General features: G+C 37.5%; 1 protein-coding gene and 1 long non-coding RNA gene across 9 annotated transcripts in view; one reads left to right on the top strand and one right to left on the bottom strand.

Moving 5' to 3' along the window:
• Positions 1-22,541, top strand: part of LOC138760837 (uncharacterized) — a 154,326-nt gene that overhangs the window by 128,611 nt on the left and 3,174 nt on the right. Inside the window, exon 4 of the long non-coding RNA XR_011355894.1 lies at positions 18,619-18,677. This is a non-coding gene — a long non-coding RNA (uncharacterized lncRNA). The remainder of the gene's footprint in view (positions 1-18,618; positions 18,678-22,541) is intronic.
• The window catches only part of LOC138760836 (KH domain-containing RNA-binding protein QKI), a 628,685-nt gene that overhangs the window by 119,710 nt on the left and 486,434 nt on the right, over positions 1-22,541 (bottom strand). The gene's annotated exons all lie outside the window — the stretch shown is intronic.

Genomic DNA, 22,541 nt, shown 5'->3' on the forward strand with positions numbered 1-22,541 from the left:
ACCTTACAACAAGTCGAAGTCAGTAATTCTGCAAATAGTAAGTACACTTTTGCTACATAGATTTACTATGAGCAAGAGAGGCTTTTCACCAGTTACTATTTCTAACGATCTTTAGCGTATAGAGTGGCCCCAAAAATTGAAGCTAGTCTTTTTAGAAAATATATAATATTCAAAAATTTAATTATGAGATGCATGATAGGTGGCAGGAATGATTCAAAACTTAGAAAATTGTGACCTTGATTGGCAAAGTCATCACAAGGTCCTAGTTGCATAAAATGATGAAAAATCTCAGATCATGACATACCTGGACATGGGGCGGGTATAAGAATACTCCCTAAAGAAAGCAGGTATAAATCATGTGCAATGTGTGATGTTTCTTTTATTGTAATAAAGGAACTTGGGTTCTTTTATAACAACTATACATTATTAGCTATAGACTCAAGACATCGACCTTGAATCCAATTGAAGCTGCTACAAACTAGTCTCCAACTAGTGGTCAAGAGTGTCACCAGCACTCGACGACTACACAATGATTTAATGCTTTTTAAAATTTTTTAAATGGATAAATTGCCCTAACTAGTTTTAAAGAAGACTAATTCCATGAAGAATGCTATGCCTATCCTATACTGTCAAGATAACAAATGAAGAAGTTCTACAAAGAACAAAAACAAAACGTACGTTACTTAAAAGAATCAGAAAACAGCAATCAAAATTCTTTGGACATATCATGCGAAGAGATACATTAGAACATTTAGTTACAACTGGAAAGCTGGAAGGAAAAAGAAGCAGAGGCAGACAGAAAATGAAAATGATAGATGGAATTACATTATGGGTAGTAACAGGGGTGGCAACAAATTACAGTTCGGAGGGTCAGAGACCATGATGGTTGGAAAGACATGATTGTCATGCCGAATGGCAAGGCACCTGAACAACAATTCCATTTCCAAAGTCATTCTGTAACAGATCATAGTTACAAAATTAGTTGTTTCTGAGACTGTGATCCAACACTACCTCCGATAATCAACATTTATCATTTATAAATGTAACAACAGGCACACAACTGCATCTTTATTGTTCACCCAAACTATGATTGTAAAGATCATATTAAACATGGCATAAGTTATTGAGTGATGAATGCCCTATCTGTGAAGTAGTAAATGAACAAGTAAATGTTGAAGAAAAAAAAATCAGCTTAAATCGTGCAACATCAATGTTCTTAATCTGAAAACATCTCCATCAAAAACAATAATACACACAGGTCTCATTGGATTTTACACTGCAAGAAGTCATTGTAGTTATCCCAATCAATACATTGTCAAGTCTAACTACCTGGTGAACAAATCACATACAATGTTTAGTGCAGAAAATTGGTTCTCAATCTGTTCTGCCTTCAGACCAGTGCTGAGATCAGCAGTTGTCACATATTGAAATCATTTATGGTGTTTTTTTCATATTAAGTTGATGGTTTAAAGAAAAAAATTGAAAAGCTAATAATTAAGTTACAGGAAAAAAAGCAAAAGCACTAATCTCCCATCTGTTTAAAGGCTGTTAGGTCACACTTGCATTACCTCAGATTTTGCTTCCAATATACCAAAATGCCTGAATATAAATCACACAGTGGCCAAGAATTTATATCCACTTGCATGTGCTTTTAATGTGCAAATCGTGTATAAGGCAGTCTTCCCCAGGGTGTATCATGTTAGTGATTACAGAGTAGCTGAAGAGACTTAACAGGTCAGGATACATCCATGGATAAAAATGCTCAGTGAATGTTTTGGGTTGTGGCTGTTTATCAAAGTGACCATATCTACCTATAAATTCTGCCTGACCCACTGAATCCCCCCAGCTTCTCTTTATTCAATCAAGATTCAATCATTTGCAGTTTTTTTTTTGTTTCTCACCTTTATGTAAAAATATGTCTATTGGAAAATTAATCTAGGCAGTTCCATCCAGCACATATTCATCCTGCACAGTGTGGTAGCCACTGAAAAATATGTTAGGATGTGTTAGGACACACCCATTGTTGACTGTGCCTGAGGTTCCTTCCATTGACGCCTGAATAAAGGCGACTGTGCCACAGACCCCTCCTCAGTCCAGGTCAGTCGACCAGCATGACCCTGCCTCCATTCTGTTGTGAATAAAAGCCTATCGGTTTCTCCACAACTTCTGGTCTTTGAAGTTATATATTGTGCATATAAAAAATGCTTAAGTGCTGATCCCCACAATTCTCTAGCTTTTTAAATTAATTTCATATTGATGAAACATCTCTGAAACTGGAAATGCAGCCATTTATTCTCAATCCTAACGGCCTTGTCAATTCAGGGCAATTAAGAATCATTCCATGAGAGATCTGGTGTCATATCGGTGAAATAAGGAAAAGATAGCAGATTAGCTTCTCTGAGGATAATAGAGAACCATGTATATATTTAAAAATAATATGGTAGATTTATCATTAGAATCCCTGGGATTAGCATTCATTTCAGATTTATTTAATTACATAGTTACATTCTCCTGTCACCAACAGAACATTTAAATTCCTGAATCTGGATTAATGGTAAAGAACACTCTCTGCCTGCACAGTAATTTAACCCTATGCTACTTCTGCCCATTTCAAATTATTCAAATCAGTTCTGATTGTAACAGTTGTGGAAAACCTGGAACAACAAATCTCTCTCTGCAAACCCTACAAGAACCTGGTAACCATTTACTTTTCGAGCACCAAAACCTGGTGAACTTTATACATGTTAAATTCTGTGCACAGTATAAAAATTCCCTGCAACCAGAGAACTTGGAAGAAGGAGAAGTGAGATTGAACTGTGAACCAAAGAACTTGTCTTACATTTACACACACATCACATACACGTGCGCCTAGAATTAGAAGGGGGTTAAGTTGGGTTTAGTTAAGTTAATAGAGATAGGTTAAAGTTTGATTCTGTTTTCAGATAATTAAAAACATCTTTTGCTTAAGTAGCTACTTGTCTTGGTGAATGTCTATTCCTGCTGAGTTTTGGGGTCCTTTGGGCTCATAACACTATTAACAAATTTTAATTGTTCAGCCTCATAATCCTGAAAATGAGGCAGTTGAAGTCCACCTAAAGCACATTTCCAAGTCAATTTCTGCAATGCTACCCTAGTTAATTTACTTTTTCACAAAAACCTCCTCACCACAGTATTCAATTCCTGAAAAATACCTTTGGAAGCGGACATGGGATTGATTGAAAAAGATATTGAATATGTGGAAAGATATTCATCTTAATACAATTCACCTGACCTATTAATGTTAAAAGAAACTCTTTCCACTTATTCAAGCCCATTTTAATCTTTTTTAATAATAGTACTTAATTTAATTTATATAAAGATTGATAATTTACATCAACAATTACCCCTAAATATTTAATTTTATTGGACCATCACAACTTTGTGATCTGTTTACACTCAGTATATTCATAATCTGAAACTGGTAGTATTTCACTTTTTTCCCAATTTACTTTATACCCACACGTTACTCCATATTGCTCCAAACACTTTTGCAAATTGTTGAAAGATTGTTCCGGGTGTGTTAAATATATCAAGACATCATCTGCAAATAAATTAATCTTATATTCATATTCTGCAATTTTTATTCCTTCAATATTATCATTTTATCTAATTGCTTGAGCTAATGGCTCTATGACCAATGCAAATAAGACTGGTGACAATGGACAACCTTGACATGTTGATCTCAATAATTTAAATGACAAAGAAATTTGACCATGGGATGGTTTGAAAGCATATTTACGAGGTCAAATTATTAGTTAGTCGGCAATAGTTATGAAACAATTTCTGCCGGAGAGTTTGACTTTGAAGAAGGATATAGCAGTTTTGGACAAAGATTTTCAAAAGAATTCTACCGAAGATAAAAAAAAAAGCAGCGTTGACCAAATTGAAACTTTGCTATTATACATTGCAAACGTATCAATTTGAACGATTAATACAGAAATCTAAACAACGTTATTATGAATTAGGGGACAGAGCCCATAAGGTGTTGGCTTGGCAGTTGAAGGCTGAACAGGCTACAAGGACTATTAATGCTTTTAAAAAGAATGCAATGGTTACTTACAAACCCCAGGAAATTAATGATCAATTTAGTTTATTTTATCAAAAGTTATATTCTTCTGAATGGGTTCAGGAAAATGATTCTTTTGAGTCTTTTTTTATGCTTTAGATTTGCTGGTTTTAAGAGAGGAAGATGTGAAGAAAAATTGTTAAGGCTTTTCTGGAAGTTACTTTGCTTAAAATGAATGTAAATATTCACTCCATATCCAACAGGCTAAGTCGCTCAATGAACTTATCATGGCATATCAAAAGACAGTGAAGCTTGCTAAAAGATATTCCCAGGTAGTGAACCGAAAATATCAAGAAAGGTACAATATTGATATTGAGCAAAATGGATAAAATATCCAAAATGTCACTGGTATCAGTCCATTAAATGGGACAGAAAATAATACATTATGATGTTTGTTTCAACCCAACCAATGACTTCAGTCATCCAACTCAAAGGGACAAAAAATAGAGTATGTTCCACTGTAAAAAGACTCAGACAAACATTAAGAGGTCTGGCAGACTTGAATTATAAGGAGAGGCTGGTTGCTGGATCGGCACTTTTCCCTGGACTATAGGAAATGGAGGTGGGAATCTTGTAGAGGTTTATAAAATCATAAGATTTTACACAGATAAGATAAAAGGTCACAGTCCTTTTCCCAGAGAAAGGATGTCTGAAAATAATGGGCATAGATTTAAGGTGAGAGGGGATAGATTTAATAAGGACCCGAGGAGCATCTTTTCAATAGCAAATGTTAGGTATGTGAACAAGCTACCAGAGAAAGTGGTAATCATATACATAAAAAATGAGAGTAGGGGGAGACCTGCTCTGTCATTTCATAAGATCATGGCTGATATATCAGTGCACTAAGCTCCATTTACCCACATGTTCCCTAAAATCATAATTTACTTGTACTTCAAAAATCTGTATATTGTTGTTTCTTCTGGAGATAATTCCATAGGCTCACTACTTTCTGGGACAAGCAATTCCTCCTTATCTCTGTCTTAAATCTGCTCCCCCAAATCTTGAGCATATATCCCCTAGTTCTAGTCTCACCTTCCAGTGGAAATGACCTTCTATTTTATCAAAATACACAAAAGTGCAAGAGAAACTCAGCAGGTCATGCAGAATCTTTAGGAAACAAAGGGTAACCAATATTTCAGGCTTGAGCCCTTTGTCAATGTATGAGCAAAAAGCAACCAGACGCCAAAATGAAAAGGTGGGGGGAGGAGACGACAGTAGGGAACAAGGAACAGGGGGAGGAAAACAGGCTAACAGGCTGTGGTGCTACCACTATGTGTATAGATGTATGTATGTGCTGGCCCACCCCCTGAACCAGGGGCCCAAACCTTTCCCTCTGTACCTGCCTTGGAACCAGGCCAGCAACATGCAAGCTGTGCCGACACTTTAAGATGATTAAAGCCTATTACTCATGATTCTCTGTCTGTTTGTGGTTGATTGGTAGTACAATTTAATCACCCGTCCTTGGCTCCACCTTAGATGTCACTTCCAGTGGCTGGGGACAGATCAATGGGGCCCTTGGAATGACAAGCTGGGGCAGTACCACTTCTGGTGACACAGGACAGCACCATGTGCATGACATGGGGGCAGCCATCTTGGTGAGCACCCCTGAACCAGCACAGTAGCGACTCAGACAGCAACCACATGCTCACCTCCATCATCCTCAATCAAGACAGTCTGTATCAACTGGCCAAAGCTATGATGAACGTTGAGGTATATGGCCACTACAAACTGTTTATTTGACACCAGAAGCACCAAGTGCTTCATCCACTTGGATACTGTACACCAATACACCTTTGTAGTGATCCCAACACAATGTAAAGTCTCCTAATCCCACTCAGCCAAGATCAGCAGCCGCTGCACTGTGACGCTGACTGTGCAAGGCACTGAGTACAGGAACTTTAAACTCCTGATCATGCCACACCTCTGTGCACCGGATATACTGTGTCTGGATTTCCGGTGCCAGCTACAGAATGTCCGTATGCAGTTCAACGGCTCCCACCAGTCCCTCACAGTCTGCAACACCAACCTGCTGAACCCCCAAACACGACCAGCAGCCTCTCTACTCTCCAGGTCCCACCATCGCCCCTGTTTGAGACCCTCACCCCTCGTTTTTTAACAAAGTCCGGCTGGGTGGTGTGGTTTTGTGTTCATTGCAGTTCCAAAGTCCCTTACAGGTTCAGCCTGCCTCGTAGACTCATCTGTCACTGTGACTGTCACAGGGTCTGCTGTGGCACAGTTGTAAGTTCCCAGGCTGTGTCTTGGGCAACAGGCGGTGCCTCCAAAGGCTGAGGGGTGTTGGTACCATGGGGCTGTTTGGGTCGGTTGGAGTTTGGGGTGCAAACTTGGGCGCTGATAGTGGGACCAGTTGGTCGTGGTTACCGGGGGAGGGGATTATCTGGTTAGTCAAGGGGTTATAGCCCGTGGTCCTGATTGTGACTATGCCCTTGCTCAACAGGTACTGGTGCAGCTCCTCACTCATAAAGGAGGATATAGCTGGGGTACCTGAACAGAGTGAAGATGCCGTGTAGAGCCTTTATGAATGTGGCCGTGGTCATAGCCGGTTAGGATATGGCAAAGGGGAAATGGAAATATTTGTCCATGATGTTCAGAAAGTATACATTCCTGTTAGTAGATGGGAGGGGTCTTTTAAAGTCCATGCTTAGCCACTTGAAGGTGGGTTTTGTCTGGCTGGTAGAACTGGAGCTTGCACTTAGCGCAGTCCGAACAGTTGCATGTCAACTCCTTGATGTCTTCGACCGAGCAGGGGAGGTTGCGGACTGTAACAAAGTGTTAGAGCCTGGTGACTCTGGGGTGGCAGAGGTTGCTGTGGAGAACTTGAAGGCGATCCAGCTGTACGTCGGTGCATGTCCCCTGGGACAGGGCATCAGGAGGCTCATTGAGCTTCCAGGGCCAGTACAAGATCTCATAATTGGAGGTGGATAGCTCCATCTCAGGATCTTGTCATTCTTAATTTTTTACCTGGTTTGTTGTTAAATGATTTGCCACTAGGCATGATGGCCTCTTATTTTACCTGTCTATGGTGGAACACCATGGCCTACTGCAGGGGGCAACCTCTGAACCTGCAGGAGTGTAAGGGGACAGGACAACACCTGGCCAGCTGTAAATCAGTTGGCTTGAATGGATCAAGCCCCACTCGGTTGGGTGTCAGTCACCCTCCGGGATATAAGCCTGTGCCAGCCTCCCGAGGCCTCACACAGAGTTACTGCAGCCACAGCCAGCCTGGCTCTGTGAAAGTCTTTGTGGATTAAAGCCTGTTGTAAAGTCTTTACCTAGTGTGTGTCTGATTCTGTCTAACAGCGCACCACACTGTCTCAACCCATCATTAGGTAGATGCAGTTGGAGAAGGATACTATCTAGAGACAATCTGAAGAATTTCATTAAATAGTGGATGTTGCACATGAAAGTTTCTGCAGTGTAAACATGGCAGAAGGCACAGATGCCCAATGAAAATGGCCGAGGCAAAGTTGATATCTTTGACAAGCAAATGCAGCAAAATGCAAATGCAGGAGAATGAGCAAAAGCTGAAATTCAAAGTGAAGGAAATCTCTTCCATTGTTTATAGATCACTTGAGGTGGCCTAAAGCCAGACTATTGAAAGTAGTGAAGGAGAGGCTGAACCCAACAGATGCTGCAGGAGTGTCATGCTTTCTGTGGTTTGTCAATGATCTAAGGAAGTTCCTGCCAAGAGTGTAATGCATGAGCTACTCGAGACAGCTGATCAGGAAGGATGAGTTTGTTTGACACCCATGATGCTCTGGTAAAATGAATCAAGGATACAGTGACAGTAGAACTTATGGTGAAATATTTATAGCTGCCTCAGGATTAGGGTTAGGGTTAGAGCATCCCAGAGGCTGTAGAAGCTCTGTGTGAAAATGCAGATGGACAACACAAAATCTGACATTGTATGGCCAAAGGTATAAATTTAGATCTCATGTTTAGCCAAGTCATAGAAGAGATGCTAAGATATCAAGCTTGAGGCAATCAATATTCTGTGGTGAATTTCAATCTTTCAACCATTGATATAGGAGAATGAGGTGACCACTGGACAAGATGATATGATGCAGCTCCTGAGCTGGTGGTTTCTGACAGGATCATAACAGGCTCACCATGAGGATGAAATTGTTCTAAAACTATACTTCAACATGAGAAATGAACTGAATATTGAAGGTGCCCTAACCTTTAAAAGTCCAAGGATAATTGTCCCCATGTTTCAAAAGAACAACATGACAAAACACAATAACATTGAATTGAATTATGTATTGTTACAGTGAAAAACTTTGCTTTGTGTGCTATTCAGGCAAGTTAAACCATAAGTAAATACAACAGGTGTTACAGTACGTCAACGAGTGCAGGGTATCGTGTTACCAAGCCAAATTGTGAGTTGTAGAGAAAAGTACACTTCAAACAGTGTAAGGGCATCATCTTTTACCAATGAGAGGTAAATTAAGAGCCTGGGAATAGCAGGAAATAAACTATCTGATTTGGAGGTTGATGCTTTTGAGCTTATGCATTTTCTGCCTGATGAAGGGTCAGACGGGTTCTTTAATATGCTGGCAGCTTTCCTGAGACAGTGGGAGATACAGATGGCATGGATGGAGGGAAGATGATTTGAGCTGTGTTCACAGTTCAACAGTTTCTTGTGGTCTTGGACAGAGCAGTCCCTGTACCAAACATAATATATCTGGACAAAATACTTCATATGGTGCTTCTTAGAAATCTGTGAATTAATATTTTTCACCACAGTGTGAGAATATGTGCAGAAGTATGAGCAGAAATTCAAGACCAACAGGTCTGAAGAAAGAAACAAATCTTAGAAGTATGTCATTCTAATGAAGTCCTAGGTAGACAGACCATCGGCAAAAACTGGGTCAGGTCTGCTTATTTGGATGGGAAAATGTATCTGGTGATAACTGATTGTTTTATAAATTTCTTGGAGATAGATTTCTCAGAAAACATTCTCTCATTAATGATCTTTCACAGGATCAAAGAACAAAGGGTAGCAATAGCACCAGTGATCGGGACACAGGTTCGAATCCCACACTGTCTGTAAGGAGTTTGTACATTCTCCCTGTGTCTGCGTGGTTTTCCCACCATTCAAAACGTTCCGGGGGAGGGGGGGGTTGAGGGTCAACTAGATGTAATTGAGCGGCATGGGCTTGTGGACCAAAAGATGTATGTCTAAATTTTTTAAAAATCTAAAAAATGGCTAGCTATGGCATTCTGAAGGTGTTGAACACAGGCATTGAGTGAGCCACACTTCATATTTAGAGACTTCTCAAAGGGTATCATTTGCAGTTCTTCAAGAGACTGATGTGCAAGCAAACTGGATTTCTGCTTCCAACCACAGAAATTTGCTAAAACCAAAAGTAAAGCAAAGAGCAAATAGCAAAAGGCGAATGGAGGTAAGATTAAGATTTTTTTTTACACACAGAGAGTGGAAGGTGGCTGGGGCAGTGGTGGAGGCTGGTAGAATAGGGACTTTAAAAAGACTCTTGGATAAGCATGTGGATCTAAGGAAAAATAGAGGATTATGAGTATGATAGAGGATTAGATTGTTGAGGAGAAGGTTTATTTAGATGAGCACATCATCATGGGCCGAAGGATCTGTACTGTGATGGAATGTTCAATGTTTTGAAGTTCAAGCCATCCACAAACACTAGTGACAGACTCCACCTTCATCCCACCTCTCCTCACTCCATGCAGCCTGCATATTCAGAAGTTAAAATTATTTACTTATTCCACATGATTAACTAATTAACAGTTAAAACCCTTCTTGCTCCAGGCACTGTCCTACAGTTTGTTAGAATTTTTAGCTCTAAATAGCTGTAAGAGTAAATAGCTTCACCACTCAAGCAGGAGCTACAGGGCTCATGAAAGTAGTGAACGTTTAATTAAATTGACTCATAAATAATCTCGATTGCCTGCAATAAATACAGCATCATAAATCAATCTCAGTAACAAAGTTGCTCCAAAGCTCTTATCCAAATGACCATGATTGGGCAACTTGTCCTGTATTATTTTGTTAATATAACTGATACTTTTTTAAATTATTCTTTGTTTTGACTGCATGTTAATTTAAAAATTCTCAAAAAAAAATTCAAAAACATAAAAAGCAAATTTTTAAAAAATGCTCCAAATTTTAAGATGTTCTCCCTGACATGGTTTAAGTCTAAACTCTATTTAATTTTAACCAAACTAATAGTATGCACCAGGTTCATAACAGGATGCAACTGTTCCCTCAATAGATAATTAAAGTTAAAACATGACAGCATTGCAAGGTTGTAGATGATTGGAATTAAAGTCTTCAGAGGAACACATAAAATGCTGGAAGGACTTAGTGGGGGCACACAGCATCCATGGAAAACAATGGGCAGGCATCTTTACAGGCCAAAGCCCCTTCATTAGGACTGAGAAGAAAGAGGGTCAAAGCTGAAATAAAAGGGTGAGCAGAGAGGGAGGAGCACGAACTGACAGGCGATAGGTAAACACAGGTGAAGGGATAAGAGGTGGGGGGAATGAATGAGAATAATGTAAGAAGCTAGGAGATGATAGGAGGAAGAAGCAGTGCTAAGAAAGATACAATAGATCATGGAAAGAAGGAAAGTATGTGGGAAGTTGGAGGAAGGAACGTGTAGGTGACAGGCAGGTGTAGAGGATAGGAGAAGAGAAAAAGAAAGAGGAAGGGGACCATAGGGAATGGGTTAGCAAACAAGAGTGGGAGGTTACAAGAAATTGGAGAAGTTGATAATGATGCTGTCTGATTTGAAACAGAATTTCAGGTATTGTTCTTTTAATTCACATGTTGCCTCAAGTTGGCAGTAAAGTAGGCCACAGCAGACATGTCAGTTTGAGAATGGGAAGTGGGATTAATGTGGTTGGCCACTGGTAGGTACTGGCTATTACAGCAATCCCCTAGTCTGTGTCTGATCTCCCCAATGTTGAGGGGGCTGCAACAGAAGCATTGAATGCAATGACTCTTTCTGATTTACAGGTAATTGCCTCACTTGAAGGGACTGTTTGGGACCCTAAAAGGAAGTGTGAGATGAGGTGTAGTGCAAGTATAGCACTTATTGCAGTTGCAGGGATAAGTGCCATGGGGGCAATTAGTGGGAAGGGATGAGTGGACAAGGGAACTGTGAAGTGATCGATTCGTGTGGAAAACTAAGAGAAAGATATATCTTGTAGGATCCTGTTGGAGGTGACAGAGACATTGAGGAGAGTATCCCGGATGCAGAGGCTGATGGGGTGATACATCAAGACAAGGAACCCTCTTCTTATTATGTGGGGGGAGGGAGGGGGATGGGTCAAGAGCTGATGTGCGGGACATGGAGGAGATGCAGGTGAGGGCTGAGTTGATAGTTGTAGAGGGGAAACCACGTTTACAGCACTTCCCATTAGAGAATTGAGGCAGGATCATGTTGAATTTGATTTTCACAAGGTTCCATTATTGTTACATAATACTACATTTAGAATATAAAATACGTGAAATTATTTTAACTTAGTCTACAATGAATTGTCACTTTGTCAACTACCCCTGACAGAGATGAAGCCCCAGCGAGGAACAAACTCACGGTCCGTTTACAAGGCCAGTGCTCTAACCTTTGATCTATCGCAGTCACTCTATGTTAAAACGAAATCTTTTCACTGAACAGGTTTTCCACTTTTTAAGCCTCTACTTTTTTCAACAAGCACCTCACAAAGATTATAAATGTGATTCACATGCAAATATTTGCTAGTCATTCATGAATGTCATCTTGAACTTATTTACCATATTTGTAGCAAATCAGGTAATAAATTTGGAGTAATAATTGGAGAGCTGTACTGGGTATTGTTGCATAGACACAGGGAAGTAATTTGTGGCTGTAACAGTTGGTGTTTAGCCTGAAGGTTAATTTAAATGCAAAGTGAAAATAATGTTTGAAAAGACTGAAGTAATACAGACAAATATTTACCAGCTTTAAAAAATGTTCATAAACTATCTTATTTAATGAAATATATAGTCAAGCAATTTTTGTCACTGAACAATCATGTGGTCTAAAGGTCAAACTTCAAAGATCACATTTATTGTCAAAGAAGATATATGATATCACATACAACCCTGAGATTTTTTATCCTTGGGCTAGGCAGTATTTTTACTTATTGGTAACTGTAAACTGTAATCAAGAAGAAAGATTCATATACAAAAGAGAGAGAGATGTGAACAAAAAATGTAAGCAAACTATGCAACATTGAAAAAAAACTATTCAGTAATAAATAAAGTATGAGACCTTAAATGAGTCTCTGATTGAGTTTGTTGTTTAAGATTCTGATGGTGTAAGGGTAGCAACTGTTTCTGAACCTAGTGGTACAAGTCCTGTGGCAACTGCATTTCGAGATGGCTACATGTAAATATTAAAATAGCAATAATATGGACTGCAAAAAAAAAAGGTGAAAATGATCTGTTTTGGGATAGGAAATTCTTCCAGTTCTTAATTAATTATTGGCCTTGGAGGCAAACAAGGCCATTGTGGTGAATTTGTAGAATATGAAGATTATAAAATAATTTCTCAAATACTGTACATTAAATTATACAGTACATTCTGTTGTCTTTATAGCTGCTATTTGTACTAAGGGGGAGTACACTCACTCATCTCAAATTAACTGAAATATTTGTTAATCCAAATTTCTTTTCATCACTGAACATTCCTAAAAACTTCATGGAATTTCACCAGGAAAAATTGCATGAGATGACCAAGAATAGAAAATGACAAAGTATCAGCTCATTCTTGAGAGAATGATCTCATTCATGTTTTGCAATTCATTGAACTGAACTGAAACTGACAGTATTCAGCCATTCTAACAGAAATTCCAAGTCCATACGGAGTATCAGATAATGTGGAAAAATTTCACATTGAGTCCAGAGACGGAAATTAACTTAAATTTTTGAAATTAAAAAAAAATTAGACATACAGCACGCTAACAGGCCATTTCAGCCCATGAGTCCATGCCTCCTAATTTACACCCAATTAACATACACCCCCAGTATGTTCTGAATGGTGGTAGGAAACGAGAGCCCCCAAGGAAAACCCACGCAGACACGGGGAGAACGTACAAACTCCTTAGAGACAGGATTGGATTCAAACACCGGTCCCAAATGCTGGCGCTGTAAAGGCCATGCCAACTTGCCGTCCCTTGTGAAATTCCCCACTGTTAAACTGTGGCATAATTGCAGAGGGAATATCTGAAATCTCTTTCATTTGAAAAGGATTTTTGGCTTGTGAAATAGGGAAGGTAAACTATTGTTTGTAAATATTTTGCTTCAATTTAATGCTTTTATTGATTTATATTTTAATGTTTTAACAAACGTTATGCAGATTTTTAAAAACTATTTTTCATTTAATTCCATTTTAATAGTCTTTAAATGACTTGGAATATCAAAGAGATTTTAAAAAAGTAATTCAAGTATTTCATATTTTTGACTGGAGCATAGCTCCAACCCCAGCTTTGTTTTTCATCCAAGCCTATCAACATTTTCTGGGTTCCTTGACCTGCTGAACTTCTCCACACTTTTGTGTTTTGCACAAGACCCCAGCATATGCAGATTTACGCTTAAAAAGATTTTCTGTGAGTGTGGCCGGAGGATTGCTTGGCTAAAAACCAACACATCATTTGAAGCTCACTAACTATTTCCTGGGACAAGAGGAAAAGGAAGATCAGCCCTCTGTTTCTGGCATAAGGACTGCAAGTTAGCATGGACTTCAGACAGCAATTTGGACAGTGGATTAGATCCAAAAATATCTAGCCCTTTATTCTTAGTCTCCTATATTCATGGGACCTATTCATCATGTACTGATTGAGCACAAAATATGCTAGTGGTAAGTAATGATTGCTTTTAACTTTTTTTAAACCAAAAATTGACTTAATTCACAATAAATTATTTACAAAAGGAAAACTGTTGAAAGTCTCTTCTCACCCTTAATTTAGTATCCATACATTTCCATCACTGTACATTGCTGCATTCGTTTGTATTTGCACAATTACCACCACTGTGGCATCTTTTTTTATACTTTATTTAAGATTTAAAACCACGGAACAAACATTTTACAATATTTCAAATTCAATCTAAATACATGTGGTATATATATGTTTGATATAGAAAAAAAGAAAGAAAAAAGACAGAAGAAACCTCCTAATACCCTCCCCTCCACCAAACAAACACAAACACTTTACAAAACAGATCTCATTAAAAATGCCAGAGCTTTGCTCAAGCCAGACAGTCCAGGCTCCGAATGTCTTTGCAAAAACTTTGAAGAATGCCTATAGAGAGTTCACAAGTAGGTGTTAATTGGACATGCTGTGGAGTAATGGATTATTGTTTTGAAAGCAACAGATGAACAGACTCAGAATTTGGGTCCGGTGCTGAAATCTGTCTGGTTGCAGTTTGCTGTTCTAAGAAGGTCATGTGGTTTTGCAAGCAGAGAGACAGAGAAGAGACCAAACAGTCTTTCTCAGAGAGAGAGAGAGAGAGAGAGAGAGAGAGAGAGGCCTATAAAAGAAAGGGAGTGTTTGAGATTTATTAAAATATTAATATCAACATTTTGTAAATATGAGCACCATATTTTCCAAAATATATATTTCTCTTAAATTATAATTAATTTTCTCAAGTGCAATGCATCTCTAACCTCCACATGCAATCTATCCATTCCCAAGTCAATATCCAAATTCCAAATAATAGCAATACATTTTCTACCTATTGCCATAGCAATTTGAACAAATTTCAATTGATACATATTAAATTTTAACTGAATTTATGTTTAACCTGTATATCTCCCAGTAAAAATAGCATTGGATCCTGTTATTCATTCTAATTAACTATCCATTTCAAATCAAACAGGTTTAATTGTAGAATACTGCCAGGTTGAATGCAGAAATTTACCAAATTCTTATCTATATCCAAAATATGAATCTGAATAAATATGGTTCATGTTTTCTAACTTTTGTGGTGTCAAATATACCTGGTGAATAAAATTATACTGAACTAGCCTATATCTCACATTTATTTTACTTTTCATACTTTCTCTACATAATCTTAATCCATTTACATTCATATATTTGCTTATTTAAATCTACTTCTCATCTCCGTCTTGATTTATGAACCCCTTCCTTCTGAGCTTTCTTTTGTAATAATTTATACATATTTGAAATACAATTATTTATATGTCCAGAACATAATAATAACTTTACTTCTGTTTCTCCTGGTAATACTAAATCTTGACCAATACTTTCATGTAGAAATCACAATATTTGATAATAACAAAATTGAGTATTTTCCAATACCTCAAACTTTTCCTTTCTTCTACTGTAAGTAATAAATTTCCTGTCTTCAAAACAATCCTTAATTTTTTTTTATATAAACACCATCATTTTGCAAAGTCTTTAAAAATTGATTTCCCATAGAAAATTGAGTGTCTTTTTTGAAATAAAGGTATTCATTGACATTAAGCCTCCTCTTCCAATCTCTTTATCAACCTTAAATGTTTCAGTATGGATGTTTCTCTGTTCACTATTAACAATCTTGTATTCCATTTAGAAATAAATTCTTGTGGGTTTATTTCCTTATTTTATTAAGTTCTATGTTTACCCATACTGGAACAATTTAAATCATACATTAGATTAATAAATCTCATTTGAGCTGCTTTTTAATAGTTCATAAAATTGGGGGAGATGTAAACCTCTGAAGCCATATTCATTTTTCCAAAGAAATTCTTGCCATTTTCCATAATTGTTTTTTAACACAAGCATTTAATTCCTTAACATTTTTTTGAGGGATTGTAATTGGAATAAATTGAAATAAATATTGTATTCAAGGAAAAACATTCATTTAAACACAATTTACTCTACCTATTAAAATAATGGATAACATATTCCATCTTTCCAAATCTTCTTTTATTTTCTTTAATAGAGATAAATAATTTAATTTAAATAATTTTGTTAAATCTAGTTGTGCATGAAAACCTAAATATTTTATTCCAACATCTGGCCATCTGAATTCAATTGCTTTCTTTCATTTTGCATAATCCCACTTATATCCCAATTAATTTTATAACCAGATATTTCTCCATATTCTTTTATTCTAACTTTAAGTTGTGGCAAAGAACTTAAAGGATCTCTTAAATAAATCAAAACATCATCAGTAAATAAATTTATTTTATGTTCTTCCTGGTTCACCCTAATACTCACAATCCTTGAATCCTGTCTTATTATTTCAGCTAAAGGTTCTATTGCTAAAACAAATAAAGCTGGTGACCTTGTCTACTTGATTTAGTCAAATCAAAAGATGTTGAAACCTGCCCATTAGTCACTACTTTTGCACTATGTTTCTTATATAACATTTTAACCCAATCTATAAATATAAATCCTAATCTACATTTCTCCAAAACCTTAAAGAGGAAATCCCATTCTAATCTATCAAATGCTTTTTCAGCATCTAAAGCCACTGCAACACTCAGATCTCCCCTTTTTTGAACTAAATGTATTTCACTAATCAACCTCGCTACATTATGTGCAGATTTCAAATCCTTAACAAATCCAATTTGATCCATATGTATTAACTCGGTAAATACTTTGCCAATCTATTTGCTAGTATCTTAGCTACTATTTTGTAATCAACTTTAATAATGAAACTGTGTAAGATAGTGGTCTCATTGGATCTCTAGCTTTCTTCAGTATTACTGTAATAATTGCAGTTGAGAAGGAATCTGGTAGAGAATATACCTTCATAGCTTGATTTAACACCACCATAAATGGAGGTATTCAAACACCACTGTGGCAACTTGTTGTTACTCCCTGCTCTATTGTTGAAGGGTTCCCCTTGGTCTCAGCCCTCAGTGGAAGGGCTCTAGACTAGTGGTTTTCAAACATTTTCTTTCTACCCATATACCACCTTAAGTATTTTCTCTGCCATAGGTGGTCTGTGATTAATAAGGGATTACTTAAAGTGGTATGTCAGTGGAAAGAAAAAAAATTAAAAATCACTTTTTAAAAAATTGTACCTACTTAACTCATTATGTTCACAATGTCATAACTCCAAAGGAAATGGATCAATGACAATTTTTCTCAAGCAAAATATTTCAGTTACAATTGGTTCTAGACCAGTGGTTCTCAACCTTTTTCCCCCCACTCACTTACAACCTTAAGTAATCCCTTACTAATCACAGGGCACCTATGGTTTAGGATTACTTAAGATGGCATGAGAGTGGAAAGAGAAAGTTTGGAAGCCACTGCTCTAGACTGTCATCCTTCCCCAAGGAGTCCTCCCGTTGGCTGCACAAAGCCTCGGTGCATCCCTCAGCACGTCGTCCTGCAGCCTAGAATGTGCCAATTGGCATCATTCCTACGACATCTCCATGTGCTGAAAGACCAACTGGTTTTGGGCAGACTGAAGTGCATGTTTCATCGGGCTGATGGTCTTTAAGTTGTTCTGGATGACTGTCACTCCATGCATCCCTGGAAACAGCCTGTAAATTAGAGAGTCCTGTCACGCTCTTGCTGGGAGTGAAACATAATGAGGACCCTTGCATCCTTCTCCACACTTAGAGAATATGCATTCTGCAAAGAGGCAGGCGACTGTCTCCTCTCCATTGCAGTCATCTCAGGGACAAAATGCCTTGTACAGGAAGGATCTGATTGGGAGATCTCATCTCACTGCCAGTTAGGACAAGTCCTGGTGCTTGTTCGTGAGCACTGGCGATTAGGCAGTCATGTGTGTTTACATGCTGCTATAAATGATTGGGAGTGAGACTTGAAGTCAATTGATTAAGTCCATATTTAATTTGATTAAATGCACGTGTGGCAGCAACACGACATCATTTTCAGGGAGTGTGCAAGGACAAAACTTGTCATATTTCACTAAATCTGGCATGACAGTCACAATATATACTTGTCCAATGCTTTGCACTAGCACTGAAACATTTATAAACTGCTAATACACCAAGGATTACTTTATCATATTGTCTTGAATAAATGATAAAAAAAATATTTTGATGAATAAATATTTTGTATTTGTTCAAATTACTCTTAACCAATGCAATAGCTATGTCCAATTACTGAACTTGCCAGCAATTGCTTAACAACTGTTTAACTTATTAAACCAGAAGAAAAAGACATTGAGAATTAATTAGTGTGGAACTAAAGTTATGCAAAGATCTGAATCTCATATTAGTAACATGTCCCTTCTCTATAATTTAATACAGCAAACCTGAAACACATATTGGCAAGCTGCGAATTAAATGTACAGTATTATGTCTGAAAAAATGACACTGAAGATTTAAAAGCTGGCATTAAAGATATGTGTGTTGTCTATAGGCAGGTAAATTCTGTAGATATATCAACTCTAAAATTGTTGGCCCAAGCCTTTTGAATGATGGCTTTTAAATTTACATTTTATCATGGCTAATGGAACAAATCTACAAACAAGGTGATTATGCTTGACATATGTCAAATTTGGATTGCAGCAGTTTTCTTCTCACAAATTCTAACAAGCCATTTGTGGATCAGACACTCTTTCACAAAGGTAAGGCAGAGACAATTCTATGTTTTGAAGTAATAATGGTATACCTGTATATAGGTTAAAGAAAAATTTCTCAACCCGAAAACAAGAACATTCTCAAAATATTTTTCCAGCCAAAACAAGACATAAATTCTGTCAGTGCCTGGGAATGAGCTTGAGCTCAGCAGCACACTGCCAACCACGGCACCCCCACCTCCCAATCCAGACTCAATGGTAATTCATGGTAAATGAAGGAACACTTAAAGATGAAAAAGGTAGAGGACCACTGGGTCAATGTGTAATTTTGTATTTCACCAGCAAAAGACCAATATGAGACAATGAGCAAAATGAATCCCTTGAACACGTGTATGAAGGAATCACACCAATATCATGGTTTTTTAGGATATTCATAGGGACAGTATTACATTTATAGGTATATAAATGCCCTACATATTGATGATGCCAGGAGAGTGTGGGAAAGAGAATAAGAAAACAAGAGAGAATGTAAAGGAGAGTGGGGGAAGAAAAGAAACAGAATAAGAGAACATGCAGAGCAGGAAAGCCGACGCAGGGAGAGACATTAACTACTAGATTGTTAATTTTACCTATCTCATTGCACAATATTAGATCTAAAATAGCATTCTCCCTTGTTGGTTCCTTAATATGCTGCTCAACTTGATTTTCCCAATCTACGTAGAAGTGAAAGTCTCCCCGACAACTGTCATTCTGTTCTTACATGCCTCAATTATAAGCCTTCAGTAGTATTACAGATATCATAGTGGAAATGCAAGATAGCACCTCATATACTGTATAAAATATAGGTTCAAGGAGAACCTAATCTCTGACCAATTATGACTTAAAAAACTGCAGTTTTATACTTTGCATGACTTGAAAACAGTACATCTACCAATCTTCAATGACAGAATCCCTTGGTTCATTCACAATTAGATTAAATTCCAAAAACTAATTTGAGTTTTTAACATGCAATGTAGAGAAAATATCCCTGGAGCAGGATTATTTTTAGACAGTGAATATATTTGTACATGGGGTTTTAATGCAGAAATTAATATTACTCAGCAGGATTTAAGCCTTCTTAAAATTAATGCAGTAAACAATACTAATCTGCAGCTTTTCATAAATTCAGACACATCTTGAAATAATAAAAATAAAGGCAGGGAATATGCATTAATTGATTGTGCACAGATGAAGAGTCAAGCTGTATGGTAACATTTCATAGTAAAATTATTTGCTAATACAAACATAGAAATGGATGTGTGACCAACTCGGTGTCTAATATAATCTGAACAATGCAAAATTAAAATAGAATGTCTCTGGTATAGAAATTGTATTTTTCATTTTCATTAGGTGAAAAAAGTTTTTTTTTTGTCCTGCATCATCTAGGGAAAAAAGTTTTCATAGCAATATAATGAAGTTTGGAATTAATAAATTAGATGCAAGTTTCATAACTCATTCTACCTTTAAAATGGAGACCCAGAAATAAACAAGCATTGGCTATTTAATCTCCAAATTGGTGGAGCTATTTATGTCGTTATATATCTCATTGCATTTGACAAAGTAATAATTGGACAAGCTGTAAAAAATTAGTAATTATATCAAGCCTTAATGAAGTGTGAACATCTGTTTAAATTCATCCTAAGATCACCTAATGGACCATCTGCATGGCTGACTGACAGTTATTTTGGCAGAGATATTCAAAAATAAAAACCATACATGTGGAAAGGAGACACAAATAGAGAAAATCCGAGAAATGCTGAATAACACACTTAGGAGTCATAAAGTATACAGAAAAGAGAGGAAAGGGTAAGATGCGACTAGTTGTGGGATCATGTTGAATCAGACAGAAGTTGCAAAGGATAATACATTGAATATGAAGGCTGGTGGTATGAAACGTGAACATCAGGGGAGTTATTTGTTCTGTCCAGGGGTAGAGGGAAAGAAGGGAGTGTCCAAATTGTGAGAAATGGAGAAAATAGGGAGATCCATAAAGGGAAAGAAAAGGTCAAATAAGAACCATGTGAATATTACAGTCCTATATTTTCTAGCAGGCCCAATTAGTTTGTATCGACAAAGCTCGCTCCCCTTTGCCTGCATTCGGCCCATATCCCCCTGAACTTTCCCTTTACATGTACCTATCTCAATGGCTTTTAAACATTACAATTGTTCCCAATTGTAACTTCCTCTCACAGCTCATTTAATATTTTCACCATCCTCTGTGTGAAGAAGATACCCCTCAGGTCCCTTTTAAAGCATTTGCTTCTACTTTCAAGTTATGCTTTCTAACTTTAGATTCACCCGCTCCAGTAAAAATTATTTGACCAATTATGAACTTCATGATTTAAAAATTTCTAAAGTTTCACTATATTCCAGTGAAAAAAGTCCCATTTGATCCACCCACTCGTTATGTTTCAAGCATTTCAGACCTGGCAACATTCTCCAAAATCTTTTCTGCAACCTTCCCAGCTTAACAATATCTTTCCTAAACTGTGCACAATACTTCAGGAACAGTCTAATGGCGTGTACAATTGTAACTCAACATCCTGCTCTTGTATTCAATGTCCTGACCAATGAGTGCAAGTGTGTCTATCTGCATCACCACTTTCCTGGAATCACATACCTGTACTCCTAAGTTTCTTGTTACACAACATTCCACGTCCCGCCCCCTGGGACCATCCATTGTACAAGTACTACCCTAGCTTAACTACCAATGTGCAACACCACACACTTTCCCAAATTAAATTTTATCTGCCATACCTTGGCCCACTTTCCCAGTTCATCTAGATCCTGTTGTAATCCATTCCACCAATTTTGATGTTTCATTTTTATTCAAGTTGTTAATATAGATGACAGACGTAAGTCAAGCTAGCTCTGATTCCTGGAACACACCACTAGTCACAGGCCCCCAATATGAGTAAAACCCCTCCATTACCAACCGCTGCCACCTGCCATCAAGCCAATTCTGTGTCTAATTAGCCAACCTATCCTGGATCCCTAGAGATTTAACCTTCTGGACATGTTTACCATGGAGGACCTTATCAGTACCCTTCTGAAGACCAGATTACATCTACCATCCTGCCCTCATCAATCTTCTTCATTAACTCTTCAAAAAATTCAATCAAGTCCATGAGACATGATTTTCCATTCACATAGCCATATCCTTGCATTTCCAAATACAAATACCTTGTATATGCCATCTACCAGAATCCCTTGCAGTAACTTAGCCATGACAAATGTTAAACTCACTACTTCACTAGCTGATCCTTATAGGCTTTTATAAATAAAAATATAACTTTAGCCACCCTCCAGTCTTCTGGCACCTCACTCATGCTCAATGATGATGCAAGTATCTTGGTCATGGCTCATGCAAATTCTTCCCATAATACCCTATCAGGTTCTGGGGATTTATTCACTTAATGCACTTTACCACCCATTCTTCTGTAACCTTGACTCTTTTGAAGACGTCGCTACTTACTACCCCAATTTCCCTGGCTTCCATGTCTTCTTCCACAATAAATACAGATGAGAAATATTAATTTATGATCTCATCCTCTCCTGTGGTCCCCCGAGTTATTATTTTGCTGTTAATAAACATAGGCTTTCTTGAGATTCTCTGACTCTCATACCCAGTCCTTATTTCTATCTTAAGAGAACTTCTACATCCTCAACAGTCTATAACTGACAAATGCCTCCTATTTTTTGACCAGAACCTCAATATTTCAGGTCATCCAAGGTTTCCTAATCTTGTCAGCTTTTCCCTTTACTCCAATAGGAACATGGTGTCGCTGAACTTTCCCTATATCTCTTTTTAAAGCTTTTCACCTGCCAGACACCCTTTTCCTTTCATAAAGCCTCTCCCAATGAGCTTTTGTA

The sequence above is a fragment of the Narcine bancroftii genome, chromosome 4 (assembly GCF_036971445.1).
Source record: "Narcine bancroftii isolate sNarBan1 chromosome 4, sNarBan1.hap1, whole genome shotgun sequence".
Lineage (NCBI taxonomy): Eukaryota > Metazoa > Chordata > Chondrichthyes > Torpediniformes > Narcinidae > Narcine > Narcine bancroftii.